Genomic DNA, 14,031 nt, shown 5'->3' on the forward strand with positions numbered 1-14,031 from the left:
CCCTGCAGGGTCCCTCCATGCGCGCAGGCCTCTGACGTCCTCCCGTGGCTGGCCTACATCGGTGCTCCACTTGCAGCTTCCCAAGAGCATGACTTAGAAGGCACAGCCTTTCGACTCCCTGCTGCCCGGCCTGCCCCCCCACCAGTCATTTCAGCAGTCCATGAAATATTTTCCGACTCAACCTCTTTCTAAATCTACTTGTCGCTCTCTCTTCTCCTATCAGCCCCCAGCCCCCATTCCCCGCCATCCTCTGCCATGGCCTCCTCCAGCAGGGCCCCCAGGGAATGTTGTATATGAAATTATTTTGTGAAATCCAATAAAAATTTTAATCAGGTCAACATCATTACAGGAAAAGGAAATGATGGATCTTCCGTGGTACAGAAAAAATGTGAAGAAAGTAAACCCCCACCAATCCACCCATGCATGCAGTCACGTGCGCTTGAGTCCATGCGCGTGCACCTCCGCTGAGGCACGGGGTACCCTGCATTTGCACACACGTGTGCATGCTCCTGGGGTTTGTGTACATCAGTGGCAAGTCCCTGGAACCCTCTAGGTCTCGGTTTTGCCATCTGTACAATGGGAAGTTCATTGCTGAACTCAAATCCCTACCAGCTGGGAGACCCCAAAGGCCGGGGCTTGCTCGCAACTGTGCCCAGAGTCACATCACCTGGTGGCGATGACTGCCTTGCCCCACACCGCTGACAGAGACTGTCTCAGAGCATAGATAACTGAGTCTAATGCCCCAGCCTCCCTCCCCAAGGCTCACGGCTAACATTTGTGGGATCTGGGGCAACGGCACAAACGGAAGTCTGTATGCCATACGTCTAGATGTTTAAATTATAAATCAAGCTAACAAATTGTTAAACATGTTCTAGGCTCCTACTTTGACAAATATACCTTCATGGCAACTTGAAAGGCCAGGTTCAAATATAGAATTCTCGGGAAGAGCCAGCCCCCAGACTCTAGCCCTGGGCCCTGGCCAGCGCCCCCACCTCCCTCTACCCCTGGCTCTGTCCCACCCTGAAAAGGGCCTTGCTCACATACAGGGGGACAGACAACCTAGCCTGCGAGGCCACGCTCTGTCCCCACCCCATGCACAGAGCCCCTGGGATGACCCTCAGGCCCTGAGTGTGGACATCAGAGGCATGGTGCCCTCTCAGAAGGGTGGCCCAGGGAGGAGGTCCCTCTTGGCAGGGTTCCAGGGCCAGAACAGGCTGTCTAAAGTGCAGGGCTCAGGGCAGGAGCCCCTCTTACCTGGGTTTAGGGTTTAGGGCCCTGACGTCTATGGCGTTGGCTCAGCAGTCTGCCCTTAGGCCCCTCTTTCTCCACACTTGTCTTCCGAGGCTCCCTCCATGGCTGGCGTACAGCATTTAAGGGGCGCACGCCAGGGCTACCCTGGGCGCACAGGCATGGCCCCAAGTGGACAGGAAGCTTCTCTGCATCCGCCCAGTGTGGTGAGCTTCCTCACTCGGGGATGTGGGTGGAAGCTGGCCGTGAGGAGACACAGGGAGAGGGACCCCCAGCCAGGGCACTCACGCTCGGGAGCAGTTGGCCCTTCTAAGACGGTCAGGGCGGATGTGCCCGCGGGAGAAGCTATCAGCGCCCCGGCGGGTGTTTTGTGGGTACTGTAAGAGCCCTGCTCCAAGGCGACTCCAGGCTGCCAGAAACACTCCCTGTGTACGATTCTGGAAGACAAATGTATTAACCCACTGGTGCCCACTGCCCCTTCTGCAAGGAAGAGGGTCCCGAACGTAACCAAGGGAAGACATAGCCTCCCTCTGATTCATTTCCCCGTTTGTAGCATGCAGCAGTGACACTGGTCATGCTGGGGTTCCTGGGGCAGTTATAGGGGGCTGCATCTCTAAGGTGAAGAGGGTAGGGACAGAGGAGACCCCCCCACTCCCTCCCTTCTCCACCCCTGCCTTCTCCTCCCCTCCTCCCCTTCTGACATTTACAGATGCCTGTCTCTCCTTTCCTTCCAGATAACGCCCGCACCTCCATCTGGGCCAGCAGGGCAGTCTTGAGGGCAGGCCTGGGAAGCTGCTTAGCCTGACCCTGTCTGGGGGTGGGGGGCAAACGCCTAGAGTTCCTGCCCTACCCAAGGCTGGTAGGAGTGGAGGGATGGGTGGGAAGTAAAATAGAGCCAGAAGGACTGGGGGGGGCTCCCCCTGCAGGCACAGACCTCTCTTCTCCCTCCTCACCTTCTCCCAGGACTCCTCCACTGCCCCCTAGGATGAAGAGGCCTTGACCCCACGGTAATCTCCTCAGCTTTTCACTAGACATTCGTTCTGTAATCGGGGCCTGAGATCGCTCAGTGTCCTACACAGCCCGTCTCTTCCTGGCCCTGTCGCCTCCCCAACAATCAGGGTCTGGGATGAAGAGGGGGCACGGCTTGCTCTCTGTGGATCCCCAGACCCCTGGGCAGTACCCTGCAGGCCTCCCTGCCCCATATGTCCAGTGGCACAGGCTGGTGGCATGCCTGGTGCCTGGGGCCAGGCTGAGAGGCATAGGCTGTCAGCCCTGGGAATGTCCTCAGCTGTGCCCAATGGTCTTCCTAGTGGCTCTGACCACCTGAAGAATAATCAGTTACTCATGCTTCTGTTTATGGGCCTGGGGCTCTACCAGGGACTAGGCCCTGGGCAGTCATGAATGACCCCATAGCTCAAAAAATGGCTTTAGGATAGTCAACAAGTTGCCAAAGAAGGAAGGAAATCTTTATTGAGTATCTACTATGTGATGGGCACTGAGCTACTATTATCTCACTTAAAATTCAAAAAACTATGCCCATGTTACAGGTGAGCAGATTAAGGCTCAGAAGTTACATAACTTTCCCAAATGCACTGTGTGGCAGATGCCACTGGGCCCTGCCCATGACCCCTTCATCCCATGCATGGCGACCCCCCAGCTTCCCGTGCAAACGTTTGCGAGTCTTTGCTAAGAGCTTCCTCTGGCCCAGGAGCTAGCTCAGCCCATGGGTGGGGGACCCCAGCAATGTCAGCTACTATCTTTCCTGAGAGTGCCTCAACCAAGGGACAGGGGTGGGTGTGGGGGGTGGATAACTACTCCAGCTCCTCACCCCACAATAACACAGCTCTGAGGGCGTGGTCCCTCAGGGGTCCCTGGGCAGGCGAGACCCTGGTTGCCCACAGCAGTGCACCACGTTGGCTTCCTTCCCTTTGCCCTCACTTCCCTTCTCCCCTCCCGGTGCTTCCTGGGCTCACTTCCCAATTAAACTATTGCACTCAAATCCACTAGATAAATAAGCAACATCTGCCAGACTATATAATGGTTAAATATCGAGAAATGCTAGGGAGAAAAATGAATCAGAAGAGTATAGAAAGTGTCAGTGGTGGTGGGGGTGATGGTGGGGCTGGAAGGCCTGCAATTTTGGGGGGCCAAGGAGGGCCGCACTGAGGAGGGGACATTCGAGCAAGTTCTGAAGGAGGTGAAGGAGGAGGTCATGTGGGTGCTGGGAGAAAGCAGATCCGGCAAAGGGAACAGCAAGCCCTGAGGCGGGTCCTGTAGCTGAGGAGGTGGGGGGCTGGCAGGGAGGAGTTGGGAGATGTGAGGAAAGGGGATGGAGGGGTCATGCAAAGGACTTTGGCTCTTGCTCTCAGAAGGTGGGAGCCACTCAGGCACTGGGGAGAGGAGTGAGAGGACCTGACATGTGCTTTGACAAGTCACCGTGGCCACTGAGGGGAAATGAGGCGAGGTGGCAGCCCAGGACCCGCCAGGAGGCTGCTGAGCCGGTCTTGGTGAGGGAGATGGCCCGGGGTTCCCGACACGAGGGCTAACCTGGTGGGAACTGGTGATGACTGGTGGTAGGGAGGTGGTTTTATGTCAGACATGGACATGTCATCATGTCATTAAATGGTCACTTGATGGGAAATTTATTCTGCTTTCAGTTAGTCTCAAAAGCCTTCTGGAAATATTGCTAAAGTGTCAGTTGGTTCGCCTTCAGCACCTCTAACTCTTGCAAATCTCCTCCCCTTAAACAAAAATGACCAAAATGACAGGCCTCCGACTCAAAGACTGCTGACTTCCACGACTAGTTAATATTCTAGAATGGGGTTTCATTTTTATCACTGTCATTGTATTTGGTTTTACACATACCTTCTATTTATGAAAATTGAGACCAGATTTTTTTCTGAAGTTCCTAGTAGAAAGGTTTTCTTTTAATTTTATTATGCATATGAGAGAGAGAGAGCATGAGTGGGAGGGGCAGAGAAAGAGGGAGAGAGAATCTAAAGCAGACTCCGTGTCAAGCAAACTCTCAAGACCCTGAGATCATGACCTGAGTGGAAACCAAGAGTCAGATGCTTAACTGACTGTGCCCCCCAGGCACCCCTGGATAAATATATTTTAAAAGAAACTTTTCTGGGGCTCAGGTCATGATCTCAGGGTCATGAGATGGAACCCCACGCCGAACCCTGCATGGAGCCCCACACTGGGCTCCGCTGAGTGCAGAGTCTGCTTAAGATCCTCTCTTCCTCTGCCCCTGCCCTCCAGCTCTCTCTCTCTCACTCTTAAATGAATAAATAAATAAATCTTTTAAAAAAAATAAATAAATAAATTTATGAAAGTAAAAAAGTAAGTTGGCTTAAAGAGTATTAGAAAAAGAATACAGATTGGGGCGCCTGGGTGGCTCAGTCGTTAAGCGTCTGCCTTCAGCTCAGGTCATGGTCCCAGGGTCCTGGGATCGAGCCCCGCATCGGGCTCCCTGCTCCGCGGGAAGCCTGCTTCTCCCTCTCCCACTCCCCCTGCTTGTGTTCCCTCTCTCGCTGTGTCTCTCTGTCAAATAAATAAAATCTTAAAAAAAAAAAAGAAAAAGAATACAGATAGTATAGCGGTCAGCAAAAGTCGTGGGTGGAACCTGAAAGCCTGTGGTTCGGGAGTCTCCTAGCTGAGGCGGGGAGCCTGTCTGCAGCTGTGCACTGCCTCTGTACTTCCTGGATGCAAAACGGACATGGATGTGCCAAGGCCCTGTGGCCCTGAGCAATGCTTTGCCTTTCCCGGTGTCCCCAGGTCTCTGCGGGCCCCCAAATCCCCACAGTGCCTCCCCTGACCAACCCTGCTCTCTCTGCCCCTCCCCCACCCTGCTCTGGAAAGAGCAGGAGGGGGGGCAAGGGGCGGGGGGAGAAGGCATTGGTGTCCGGAGGAAGCTGGGGAGGACTTCAATTACCATGACCGTCACGACCCTGAGCCAGCCTCCTGCTCTTGCCAGCCCCTTGGGAGCTGAACCACCGTCACATTTTCTTAGCCTTCTCTTCAATCTCAACTAGCCCTTTCTCCACACGTGGCCCGTACATCATCCTTGAAGGTTGGCACAACCAGAAGGGAGGGAGCAAGGGGGTGTGTGGCCTGTGGGGACATCCCCAGGAAAGAGGTTTGTTTTGGCCCCAGTGCAGCTGTCTTGAGGCTCCATTCAAGAAGGATGGGCCTGGACAGCCACCCGCCCAGCCTTGGGGTTGGCTGGAGCCCTCCTGCCCTGCCCAGAACATGTGTGGTCAGGGCCAGGCTGGCTGAGCCTGGGGCTGACCATTTGGAGCGGTGTCATGGTCACCGCTTGTGACCCCATTGTCCCGCCCATCCATTCTGCACACAGTGCTCCTGGGCTCCCATTCTGGCCACTCTCCTGCTCATGCATTGGCTCCCTATGACCTACAGATTTGGATTCAGAGCAAGCACACTGAGTACCTCCTGCTCTCCAAGCAAGATTCTGGGTGCTTCCATAAATATCACCCCTTTTGAAAGACTCTTCCAGGATTCCAAGGCTGTTTTGGCATCTCCATTGGCGTTTTGGCTAGAGAAGATCAGACCTCTGCTGCCTGCCTGCCTTTGCTATTCCGGCTGTTGCCCCTGGGCCCAGGCCCTAGCCTCCCTCAAGGTCAAAGTCCCAATGCGGAGTTCAGGTTCTTGTCCTGAATCCCCTGACTTTTCCACTTGGGATGGCCACATCCAAGAAAGACCAGGAGGACAGGGGACATGCAGCCCAGATACCCAGGTGCATCCCCTTTGGCTCTTCTCCAGCTGTGTGAGGTCCCCCCACACCTTTCTCTCCAGCCAGGACCCATTCTGGCCTGGCCCTGCCATTGACTTACTACTACATTAATCGGGGATATGGGGAGTGCGGACGGACACTGCACAGACAGGCCAACTTTAAACCCCAGGATTGGCTGGCCTGGCCTTGCCCACCTGTTCCTTTGTCTGACTCTCCCCCAGCCTCAGCAGCCTCACCCTCTCCAAACCCTCCCCTGATGCCTCATGGGGCCTTTGCCACCTGTTACACAGGGGCTGGGGCCATCTCAGCTGGTTATCATAGTCCCAGATGGTTCCTTGAGGGCTTCTTCTCCAGGTTTTGTCAGATAAGTTGGGAGGAGGGCACTGTCCCTTCATGGACCCAGAACTTGACCTAGGAGCCTGGGTTAGTGAGGAGCAGAGAGTCAGGCAGGCTGTCCTACCAGCTGGGTCCCTTCTCCCTTGGAGGGCTGGGCGCCTGGGTTGCCAGTTTCTTCTGGGTTCTGACTAAAGGTCCCCACTGCTCTCGAGCCCTCCTCTGGGATAGCTAGGAGACAGTCTGTCAGATTTCTAGGGTGTTCTGGAGCAGCCCTGCCTGGATATCAGGAATGACGAGGAGAATTCCCAGGAGACTTCCTGCCCTAAGGAATTAGAGTGCACCAAGGATCCAAGACCAAAGGTCAAGAGGGTAGGTAGTGGGGTTGTGGGATAGTGGTGGGGAGACAACACAGGAAGCCTGAGGAGAAGAAAGCATGGGAGCTAGGGTATGAGCAACAGCAGAGTTTTACCAGAATATTCCAAATCCCTAGAGTCAAGGGTTTAGACATTCACAGTAGTGTATGACAAGGACATGCAAAGCAAATAGGTCCCAACTATGGTGCATCTGGGAGGAAAATCCTGGGATGGCCCTGGGTCAAGGCAAATCAGTTCAGACCATATTCTACCCACAGCAGGGGCAGTAGGGAGGGGTGGGGGAGGCAAGGCAGTTAAAAAGTCTTCATATGAGACACTTCTAAGAGATCAATGTTCTTCTACACTTCCTTTCCATGCATCTTCGCAACACCCGCACTGGAAGAATTTAAGATGTGACGATAATTCTAAGGAGTGAAAGAGTCCAAGAGTCCATGGCATAGGCATGAACCTTCCCAACTCTTGAGGCCCCAGTGTCCCTACATTGCTGGCATGTGTCAGGGGGCCCATTCTCCCTGGGCTTGAGAGAGAGGATGGGGCATCACCATAAGATGCCTACGGTGTTGGTTCTGAGCTTCAAATGTTTCTGAAGGCCAAGCACTTATGTGTTTGGACAGTACAGCCTTTGTTTTTTTAAGGGACAAGGCCATTTTCCTTCTTCACTGGGGTGGGCCAGGCCTGTTGGAGAACCAGCCGTGGGCAGTTGTCCCTAAGGGAGATTATGGCATGATGGCGGCAGCGGGCTTGCCAGGAGGAATGAGGACGGCTCCACTCATCAATCTAGTGAAAGGGAAGGGGCCTGCCTCTGGGGAACACCTACTCTCTGGGGAGACAGGGCGGCCTCTGGTTTGGGTCTCTCTTCTCTGCTCCACCGGGAGACCCCCAAGTTTAGAGCAGCAGCTGCTAGGTGTGGAAGGAGAGGAGTGAGCAAAGGATGGTCTGGTTTCTCCTGTCTGCTAATGTTCCTTCACTCCTCTTACCTGCCTAGACCCTCCAGGTCCAATTTCCCAGGGTTGGGGCTCCTCTCCTCCGCACTCCCTAAAGAACACTTAAGGTGGGGAATGCATCGCTTATATTCCTCCCTGTGGTTTTCCTCCTACAGGTCCCCTTGCTTGAGTGGGCTCAGACTGACCTTGAAGCAGGAACTCCATCCTTTCCTTTCTCGTGGTGTTTTACCAGCACACGGGGTGAGGCTGTCAAAGGCTGCGCTGTCCCGCATGGAGCCCCCGGCCATACGTGGCCACTGAGCACTTGACATGGGGCTCGTCTGAATCCAGATGTGCCCTAAGTGGAAAATATGCACCAGATTTCAGAGACTGACGACTATAAAAGAATGTAAAATAGCTCCATCATTTTTAATACTGATTATATGTGGAAATGATACTATTTTAGATGCATTGGGTTAAATATATATTTAAACTCATTACACCTGTTTCTTTTTTCCTTAAGTGTGGTTACTTACTAACAATTTTAAGTTGCATGTGTGCTTGCACTGAAGTCGCGTGTGTGCTTGCACTGAAGTCATGTGTGTGCCTTGCACTGAAGTCGCGTGTGTGCTTGCCCTTGTGGCTCATGTTACATCGCTGCCAGCCAATGTTGATTTAAGGGCAGGCTTTCAGACGTCCCTGACCACAGAGCTGTCCGTGCAGGAGAACTCAGGGGGCTTGGAGGTGTTGACGGCGGGAGCCCTGGAGGAGTTTTAGCCTCTCACCTGAAAGCCAGTTCTGGGTTTGTGAGGAGGTACCTGAGGGGCGGTTGTGGTAGGTGTGGGGCCAACCAGGAGGGGGCCTGGGGTCTCTGGGGCTCCTGGTGATGGAGGTCACAGAGTCTTGGCAGTGAGGTCCCAACACTGTGGCGCTGAGTGCTTAAGGCTCTGGAAGAAGCAGCACTGGGTTTAAATCCTAGCTCCACCATCAATCAGCTGGTGAGACCGGGGGCTCTGGGCCTCAGTTTCTTCATGTTAACATGGAGTTAATATGAATACCTCCCTCACGGGTGTTTGGAAGATTAAATGGGTTAATGCCGGTGAAGGAGAGAATAGTGTATGGCACGCGGTAAGTGCTCAGCACGCAGCAGCCCGGGGTATCAGAGCCCGGAGGGGAGAGGAGAGAGGAGGGAGGTGGGTGGGGCAGGCCAGCTTGAGAGCCATTTCTGCCATGGCCTCACTGTCCTCAGTTTCCTCCCTGTCACACGAGGGCAACCAGACCCGGGACAGCCCGGGGTGGTAATGGTGGCCCAGGAAGCTCGCACCCACCTCCTGATCCTCTTGCCCCACCATCTCCCCTGGAAAGCCTGTGTGGAAGACTAGAGTCCCCCTGGGGCCTGGCCGGCTGGGGAAGGTGACCTTGAGGCCTGGGGAGCAGGCCAGTCTGGTGAAGGGCTAATAGCTGGAGGACCCAGGAGCCTCGACTCTGCCAGCCCCTTGGAAAGCCTGGTCTTAACACCGCTGGAAATTCTTAAGGTGGGATTTCGGTTTAATTACATATTGATTAAATGGAACAAAGGCACAGGGGCTCCAGGGAGCAGGCTCAGTGAGTGCCTGATGGAATTTCAATCCTGCTTTTTTCCTGCCTCCTACTCTCTTAGAGGCTTGGAGCCCTACCCGCTGAGGAAGCCTGAATTTACATGGGCCCTGCTCTGCGGGCATCACAGCCCCTGCCTTGGACAGAGGGGCAGCACGTGCCTTGGGCTCAGCTCCCTGCCCCAGCTCCAAGCAATACCATCTACCCACCATTCCCAAACCCTGGTCAGGCCCAGAGAAGTCCTGCCCAAGGTCACACCCAAGGTCAGAGGGAGATCTGGCACTTGAACTTGGGTCTCCTGACCTGGCCTGTCCCTGTGCAGGGTACTACTCTCTATAAGGCCCTGGGTGGCATGGGGACCTGCTCTGTCTTCCAGGCTCACCACAACTCCACAAGGAGAAGTGCCCAAAGATGGTCCTATTCAACAAGTATTTATTAAGCACCTACTCTGTATAGGTTCTGTGCTAGCACTGGGAAGTGAGTATGCTGTGGTCTCTGTCCCTCATGGAGCCCTCGGTCTGATCTGGGGGACCAGGTGTGGTCTTCCTATGGAGATGGCATCTGGCCTGAAGCTTAGAGGAGAAGAGGAAGTAGCCAGGCAAAGGTGAGGAGAGAGGCAGAGAATGGGAAAAGCATTCCAAGGAGAAGGAACAGCATGTATGAAGCCTTAAAGGCAAAGGGAGGCACTTCGGTGGGCCAGAGGAGGCTAGATCATAGAGTGTGAGGCCGAGGGTGGCGGGGATGCGCCGGAGGCATGAGCTGAATCCATCGCAAGAGAGCTGTGCTGGACGGCGGGCTGTTACAACATCCTCCCCACCCTCCCCCAACGCAGCGGGGGAATTGACCTCAGCCCGGGGTAGGGGAGTGGCCAGTCTATATCTTTACCAGTGAATGATTGGCTCGGGGATGGGCATGTGACCCAGTTCTGGCCAATGAGAAGTGAGGGGAGGTCCACCTACTTGGATTTCCTGCTTTGTGAGTACATTTGATTAGGTTTAAGGCAGTGCTAGTTTGACATTTTGTTACTTGCGGCAAAAACCATCCTGACATATATCCCTGGAGACCACAGGAAGGGATTTTGGACTTCACTTTGAGAGCAACGGGGAGCCACTGAAGAATCTTAACATGAAAATATTATGGATATATTGGCTTAAATAAACTATATTAATAAAATTAATTTCACCTGTTTTGTTTCACTTTTTTAATGAAGCTACTACAAATCTTAAATTGATGTGATGATGTGATTTAATCACACATCAATCTTAAATTGATGTGTGATTAAATCTTAGATTGATGTGACTCACATTATCCTTCTATCGGATAGTTGCACCAGACCAAGGATTGACCAACTAGGGCCCATGGGCCAAATTTAGCCAGCAATCTGTTTCTGTGCAGCCCATGAACTAAGAATCATTGGTGCATTCTTAAAGGGTTGTAAGAATACAAAGACGAATGTGCAACAAAGGCTGCATGTGGCCCATGAAGCATAAAATATTTACTTCCAACCTTTACAGAAAATGTTTACACAAGACCCTAAGTTTGACAAAGGCAGGAACTTGTCTGAGTTTTGTTCTTCGCTGTCCCCAGTGCCCACAGCTGGAGGAGCACTGCCTGGCACACGGTAGGTGTTGAATTAACATTCGATGAATGAATGAATTGTTCCTACCCCGGATGCTGCCCCACCAGCCGGCCTGGATGCCCTTTCCCCATGTACCCCACTACACAGCTAAACATGAGGCCTGTGGGTTGGGGGTGGGGGCAGGAACAATACACTCCGGGCGTGTGCTGCTTCCTCCCACCCCTTCAGAGGCCAAAGTCACCTCCATTATTCCTGCTGCTCCGTCATCCCTGCTTGGGGGCAGGGGAGGTGGACAGAATTCACCCACCCCTTACATCAGAGAAATCCAGATCCCTATAAGGGACGAATCTCTTGACAGAGAGAGGGGATCAGCGTTGGCCTGGGCAGCTGGGTTTGGATTATTTTTTCTTCAGGGTCAGTTCTTCTCTGTCAGTGAAAGGCAAGGTGGCCCAGAGCCACAGAGGCCCAGAGCCACCAGGCCCAGCCGACACGAGGCTCTACCTGCCCTGCACAGGATGCTGTGGCCTTGACAGATTAGAAACTGGGGCTTAGCGGTCACGTTCTCATGCTTTAAGAGAAGAAATGTGTCTTGATGGTTTGTTTTTGGCTCCTCTGTGCTTTGTTTTTATTCCTTTTTTAAGATTTTTATTTATTTGAGAGAGAGCACAAGGAGGGGAGGGGGGAGGGGCAGAGGGAAAGGGACAAGCAGACTCCCTGCTGAGTGGGGAGCCCAACTTGGACAGGGGCTTGAGCCCAATTCAGGGCTTGATCCCTGGACCCTGAGATCATGAACTGAGCCAAAGTCAGATGCCTAACCAACTGAGCCAACCCAGGCGCCCCTGTGCTTTGTTTTTACATCCCTTGCAATAAAAATGCTTCTGACCATCTTCACCCATCCAGTATATGCAGTGAGAAAGGAGAAAGGATTTTGGTGGCTTTCCTTGTCCATTCCCAATGCAGAGAGAAGAAAAGCGAGAGAATGTGGCCCTTGCTGGGGCAGCAGAGGTAATGGTGGGATTGCCCCGGAGATGCTCAAACCACCCCTCAGAGGGGGTTGGCTTGCTCATGTGGGAGGCAGCATGGTTTCATGGGAAGTGCAGACCTTGAAATCAGACCTACTTCCTAGTGGGCAATCACTTATCTTTCTGGACCTCAGTTTCCCCCCTCTGGAATGGCTTATGGTAAGTGTTGCTATGATGATCATAGCAGTGGTTGAGCCAAGTGCCTGACACACAGAAGGCCCTCAATAAACGGCAGTTGCAAGGGATTATCTTCATTTAGGAGACAATTCTCCCACCAGGAGCCAGAGAGGGAGAGGTCTAGAGAGCTCCTACCTGCCCAGTGTAGCCAAGAAGGTCTCTGGCCTGGAGAGGCCCCAGTACAACTCGTCTTGGAGCCAGAGATGATGAGGAGGTACCAGTGTGAGAACCACTCTCCGGTCTGAAACCCTCTCTCCCACCACCTTTGTCCTGGCTCAGAGCTCCCGGGATGCCGCAGCGAGAGGCTGGCAGCATCTGCACTTTTCTTCCCTCTTTTATTTATTTGTTACATGGGCTGTAATTAAGGAGGAAAAATCTGTAAAAATTAAGTGATTCTGAAGGTGCTGAGCAGGGACTTGGGAGAGAGAGGGGAAGGGATTGGAGGGAGGCTATGTCCTTCCTTCTTGCCAAGGGCTCTTTGGAGAAAAGGTTCTGGAGGAAGCTCCTAGAACAATTCCCCCCTTGCTTCTTCTGGAAATCCAACAGAGGAGTGCACCTATGTGTGCCTAGCACTGGGTGAGACAGACCTGGACTCTGGTGTCTCAAGTAGATGTAGCTGGTGGGGGAGACAAACACCTAAATAGACAACCACACCTCAGATGACAGAGAGAAGCTGGGGCCCTGTCCTGACCTCTGCTTTCTTCTTGACTTGCTTAGGAACAAGCCCTTCAGGGCAATTCCTCATGGGGAAAGTGGGCTTTCTTTTAAATTTGTCCAAGACAGGGGCGCCTGGGTGGCTCAGTCGTTAAGCGTCTGCCTTTGGCTCAGGTCATAATCCCAGGGTCCTGGGATCGAGCTCCTCATCGGGCTCCCCACTCGGTGGGAAGCCTGCTTCTCCCTCTCCCACTCCGCCTGCTTGTGTTCCCTCTCTCGCTGTGTCTCTCTCTGTCAAATAAATAAATAAAATCTTTAAAAAAAAATTGTCCAAGACATAACCTCTCTTGTGGGTGGTTCCCTTAGGCGGCCCCAGAGAGAGGGACTATATAACCCAGCCTGGGATGGGTGGTGGTCAGGGAAGCCTTCCTAGAGGAGGTAACACTGGCACAGGGGTTTGAAGGCTGCTCAGGAGTTTAGCAGCCTGGAGCAGGGCTAGGGAAAAAGCAGAGTTGAATTTCCAGTCAGAGGAAGTAGCATGTGCAAAGCACAAATCTGTATGCAGGGGCTTGGGGTGGGGAGTAGCGTGGAGGAGTAACTAGAGAGGTGGAAAGAACCAGCCCAGGTGGCCTTGAATGCTGGCCTCAGGAGCTTAGGGATCTTGGCCTGGGGGCGCCTGGGTGGCTCAGTCAGTTGAGTGTCCATCGGACACTTGATTTCAGCTTGGGTCATGATCTCAGGGTCGTGAGACTGAGCTCCAGGTCGGGCTCTGCACTCAGCAGGGAGTCTGCTTAAGATTCTGTCTCTCCCTCCCCCTCTGCCTAACCCCTCAAATAAATTAATAAATCTTTAAAAAAAATCTTGGCCTGTAGGTGATGGAAGCTACAGCGCTGTGTGTGTGTGTGTGTGTGTGTGTGTGTGTGTGTGGCAGGGAGGGGCACTCATGCCCCAATTTATAGGTGAGGGCCCTGAGATGTGAAGGCCTTGCCCAAGTTCCCCAGACTGTGGGCTGGGGCTAGGAGGCAGGCGCCAACCTCTGCCTACCTCTGATAACAGTGTTAATGACTTCAATTCACTTAAGTCCATTAATGAGGCTTTATTGAGCAGAAGCAGGCGCCAGTGGTGTGTGTGAGCTGCCATGTGGGCACTCCAGAGCCCTGCCCCCAGAGAAGATGGCCATCTGAGTCATCCTGGACAGCAACCTGGGAGGCCAAGATATCTCCTCCTGCTCCCTGTCACCACCCCTGGGCTGCAGTGCCCCCACATGTCCCTCCAGGCTAGTGAAGCCTTTATTCAGGAAGTAGATGGCAGACAAGGAGGTGGGCCATCACTGTAGTCGCTTATGACCTGCCTCCGCCTCATCCCTTTT

General features: G+C 53.4%; 1 protein-coding gene across 1 annotated transcript in view; it reads right to left on the minus strand.

Moving 5' to 3' along the window:
- Positions 1–352: 352 nt before the first annotated feature.
- LINGO1 (leucine rich repeat and Ig domain containing 1) overlaps positions 353–14,031 on the minus strand; it is a 215,465-nt gene continuing 201,786 nt past the window's right edge. Inside the window, exons 5-6 of the transcript XR_013450388.1 lie at positions 7,841–7,992; positions 353–1,685 (exon numbers count right to left, since the gene is read on the minus strand). The gene's annotated coding sequence lies outside the window, so the exon portion shown is untranslated. The remainder of the gene's footprint in view (positions 1,686–7,840; positions 7,993–14,031) is intronic.

This window comes from Halichoerus grypus, chromosome 8, assembly GCF_964656455.1.
Source record: "Halichoerus grypus chromosome 8, mHalGry1.hap1.1, whole genome shotgun sequence".
NCBI classification, from domain to species: Eukaryota; Metazoa; Chordata; class Mammalia; order Carnivora; family Phocidae; genus Halichoerus; species Halichoerus grypus.